Source organism: Urocitellus parryii, chromosome 1 (genome assembly GCF_045843805.1).
Source record: "Urocitellus parryii isolate mUroPar1 chromosome 1, mUroPar1.hap1, whole genome shotgun sequence".
NCBI classification, from domain to species: Eukaryota; Metazoa; Chordata; class Mammalia; order Rodentia; family Sciuridae; genus Urocitellus; species Urocitellus parryii.
Window position 1 is genome coordinate 129,223,995 of NC_135531.1, and position 4,846 is coordinate 129,228,840.

At 39.0% G+C, this 4,846-nt stretch overlaps 1 pseudogene; it reads right to left on the reverse strand.

Annotated features, from left to right (window-relative positions):
• Positions 1-3,690: 3,690 nt before the first annotated feature.
• Positions 3,691-4,632, reverse strand: LOC144254164 (olfactory receptor 1D2-like; annotated as a pseudogene).
• Between the last annotated feature and the right edge of the window lie 214 nt (positions 4,633-4,846).

Consider the following 4,846-nt stretch of genomic DNA (forward strand, 5'->3'; position numbering starts at 1 on the left):
CATTCTTGAAAGATACTTTTGCCAAGTATATAATTCTTGGATGACAGGTTATTTTCTCCCAGAACTTAAAATATATCATCCTACTGCCTGCTGCCCTTGTTTTGGTCACATTCTGTTACATGGTCCTCCTTGAGGATGATTTATGCCACATTTTGTTCTCTCTTTATAACTGGAGCATACTTTCCTGTTGCCCTGTGTTTTGTAACTTTTTGTTCAGAATTGGGCATTCTGAATGTTTTGATCTGATAACTGAAAATCATTTCTCCTGGTATTCAGGGATTGCTGATTTTACTTTTTGAGTTCTGAAGCCAGAGATTTGTGACTATTCCAAGCCATATTTGCAAATTGAGTTTTCTTTTTTACATGTGGTCACTGAAGTTTTTGTTGGTCAGCAGTGATTTGACAAAGATTTCCTTAAATATATGTCTCCAAAAAATAAAAAGCTGGGGGGGGGATGAGGGGATGGGATTTATCTTTTTACATCATCTAACAAATGTCACTGAAGGTCAGGGAAGTCATTGCAGCTGAGTGGGAAGAAATCAAGGCAAATGCCTGAACCGTTGTTGTTGTTGTTTGGAATACCATCAGAACAACTAAACTGTATAACCCCAAAATTGTCCAGGAGAAGGCCTCCACTTTCTGCCCCAACAGCAGCCAGTCATGCTGGTGGGACTGAGAAAAGGAGGGACAGTTGTTAATTTATGTCTGCCTGTCTTTTATTAAAGAAGGGTAAAATCTTCTGTGTCAAAATACTCCACAGTAATATGTAATAGGTATCTGATTTTGTTCCAGACTTCTGAAAAAGTAGAGTCCATTTGCTCATTGTTTTGATGGGAAGACAACCACTCGGGCTCCCCATTTCAACATTTTGCATGACATTTCTCTCTCCATTCTAGTTTGCTTTGTAGAATTGCTTCTTTTATTTATTTATTTTTTAAAAAAATAATTGACAGCAGAATGCATTATCATTCTTATTACACATATACAGCATGATTTTTCATATCTCTGTTGTATATAAAATATGTTCACACCAATTCATGTCTTCATACATGTACTTTGGATAATGATTCCCATCACATTCCACCATCCTTGCTAACCCCCTGCCCCCTCCCTTACCTTCCCACCCCTTTGCCCTATCTAGAGTTTGTCTATTCCTCCCATGCTCCTGCTCCCTTCCCCACTATGAATCAGTCACCTTATATCAGAGAAAATATTCAGCATTTGATTTTTTGGTATTGGCTAACTTCACTTAGCATTATCTTCTAATGTCATAATCTTATTCTCTTTTATTGCTGAGTAATATTCCATTGTGTATATATGCCACATCTTTTAATCCATTCATCTATTGAAGGGCATCTAGGTTGGTTCCACAGTTTAAGTATAAACACTGATGTGGCTATGTCCCTGTAGTATGCTGAAGTCCTTTGAGTATAGCTCGAGGAGAGGGATAGCGGGGTCAAATTGTGGTTTTATTCCCAGATTTCCAAGAAATCTCCATACTGCTTTCCATATTGTCTTCACCAATTTGCAGTCCCACCAGCAATGTATGAGTGTGCCTTTTTCCTCACATCCTTGCCAACACTTATTGTTTTTTGTCTTCATAATAGCTGCCATTCTGACTGGAGTGAGATGATATATTAGAGTTGTTTTGATTTGCATTTCTCTAATGGCTAGTGATGATGAACATTTTTTCATATATTTGTTGACTGATTATATTTCTCATCTGAGAAGTGTCTATTAAGGTCCTTGGCCCATTTATTTTATTGGGTTATTTGTTTTTTTTTTTGTGTGTGTGTGTGTTTAGCTTTTTGAGTTCTTCATATACCTAGAGATTAGTGATCTATCTGGTAGTTGCTTCTTTAAGCCCTTCTACCATCATGCTGTTTCTCCCTCCCCCCACTTCCTGCCATTAGGTCTGCCTCCTGAATCAAGCAAACAAAAGGGGCATGCCATCACAAGCTCTGTGCAATATATATGTTTTTTTTTTTTAAAATAAAATTGCTTTATTTTATGGATTATACTGCTTTATTTTAAATAGTTTTTATGATAAATTGCTTTATTTTATTGATAATAAAAGACAATTTAAAAAATATTTTTATTTTTTTTCTGTAAAGGATTTGGATTTTGTTTGTTTTATTTGTACAGAAACTATGCCAGGATTTTTAAAAATTCTGTGTGCTAATACATAAAGATACAGATGTGACCGCCATGAGGGAAGAAGTTTCTATACTCCCATATCTAGCAACAAGAAGCCTGGACATGTGTGGTAAGGTCATGGGGAAGCACCAGGGCCGGTCAGGAAGTAGTGGAAGAAAGAGGAAAATATAAGCATGAGCTGTGATTTTTTTCCAGTTATGTTCAGGATTACAAAGAAATAATAGAGTTAGGATTAAGTTGTTTGAAAAATTTCAATGAATTCTTAGACATAGCAACTTGTCCCACTAACTAATCCTGGGTTGGTTTTGGCAGGATATTATTAGACAAGAACATAAAACGCTGGTGGAAGACATGGGATGGTTTGGCTTCTGGATTGGTTGCTTTGCGTATGAAAGCACCTTTCTGGATGAATTGTTTGCTATCATTTGGAATGAGCTAAGGGGTAGAGATGAGGGGTAGTCTCTCTCCTATCATGGAGGCTGCCAATTTCAAACATGATAGAAAAAAATTAAAAAGCAGCCAATTAAAAAAAAAAAAGATGTTGAACCTAGAGATCTGTGTTCTTCAAAAATATTTGATATTTGCTCTAATGTGAATACTTTACTCAAGTGCTTTATTACTTCTTTTGTAAAATTTAGAGTATTTTGGCTTTATTTCATCATCAACATACATTAATTTTATAATGAACAAAGTTTGAACATTGTGAATCTTTTCCAGCACACTATATTCTTATGGAGGAAAAATAAATCCCAAATGAAATCTCTTTCTAAAAAAAATAAAGTCTGTTAATGCAAGGAAAAAGGTTTACTCTAAAATAACAAGGTGACCTCTTAACATTTGTTATTGTGGAAAAATTAGAATCAGGTATTGTGGCCTGCCTGCAAGTTCTTTTTCCATTATCCACATCTTCCTTTCCCTTTCTTATTGCTTTCTTTGAGGTGGTGGTAAATATAATCCTAACAATGAAATGAACAGGACAGCAACAAAAAATAGCTTTTTTTGTTGCCTTTCCAGCCTATTTTCAAGTGGGCCACCACTGAGATGTGAACAGGAGGTGCTGAGTAGGGCTTCTGGAAAAGCCCTCAGAAATGATAAACCCCTTTGTCCATCCTCTTCTTTCTTGGGGCAGAATAGGATGGTTGGAGCCTCAGAAAGAATCTTAGAAATATGAAAATAAAAGCCTCACTCCATGGATCATGGAAGAGGTGAGAGACCTTGAGAGTCTCATTTCTAGCCTGGGGATTTCTACTCTGGATGTGTCATTATGGAAGACAAAGATCAACTTTGGTTTTGTTTAAGTCAATGTAATTGGACTTTTCTATTACCCTGCAGCTGAAATAGATTCCCAGAAATACAAGTAATTATCTCTTCTAATTCTCTCTTCTGAACACAATGAAATTCCCTTCTAATTTCTAGTTTTTTAAAAACAGTCCAAGTTGTTGTGTGGAGGAGGTGGTGTTAAGATGATGTGAAGTCTGTTCTGTTTCCTTCTACTGTATGCCTTTACGTGTGCCAGCCCAGCTCTCACCACCACTAAGAGGATCTTGAATCCCTGGTGAAGAGTTTTCTCACAGCCTCCTTCATGTCCTTGTTCCTTAGGGTATAGATGAAGGGGTTCAACATGGGGGTCACCACAGTGTACATGATGGTTGCCACTGTGTCCTTGGCCGAGAATGAGTCTGGAGGTCGTGTGTAGATCCCCAGGACAGTCCCATAGAACAGGGCGACCACAGACAGGTGGGAGCTACATGTGGAAAATACTTTGTGCTTCCCTTTGGCAGAGGGAATCTGGAGGACAGCTATGGCTATGCGGATGTAGGAGACCATGATGAGCATAAAGGGGGTCATGAACAGGACCGTGGCTGCTAGGAACACATGCTGATTGACACGTGTGTCTGAACAGGCAATTTTCATGAGCAGGTAAGCATCACAGTAGAAGTGTGAGATCTTCCAGGTGGAAGAGCAAAAGGTCAGCCTGCTCATGAGAAGTGTGTGGAGCAGGGAGATGAAGCCAGAACAGACCCACACAAGAGCTGCCTGCCCACCACAGAACTGAGGGGTAACGATGGTGTAATACTGCAGGGGGTTGCAGATGGCAACATAACGTTCCAGAGCCATGGCAGCCAGCAGAAAGTTGTCCACGTTGGCAAAGGAGATGAGGAAGTACATCTGAGTCAGACAGTAGGGGTAAGAGATGGTCTGTGTTCCTGCCATGTGGTTGACCAGGAGCTTGGGGATCAGATTGGTGGTGAAGCAGATGTCAACAAAAGAGAGATTGGTGAGGAAGAAGTACATGGGAGTGTGCAGGTGCGGTTCACAACAGATGACCAGGATGATGAGTGTGTTCCCAACCACAGTGACCAGTCACATACACAGGAAGAGCCAGAAGAGGACTTGTTGCTGCCCAAGGTCACTGGTGATGCCAAGCAGGAGGAACTAGCTGAGTCCTGTCTCGTTCTCCTTCCCTCTAGACATCCTACTGAAACATGAGGAGATAACATGGAAATACACAATACAGAGAGCCTGGATTGTTGTATGCTCAGAATTTGGAACAAAGCTCTTTTGTAAAAAGGTGAATGAACAGTTTTCTATCTATAAAAATTGCCACTTTTTACTGAGTGCTTATTGAGTACAATCATTATAAGATTTTACATGCATTTTCTCTTAATTCCTACCTTAAAAAAATAAG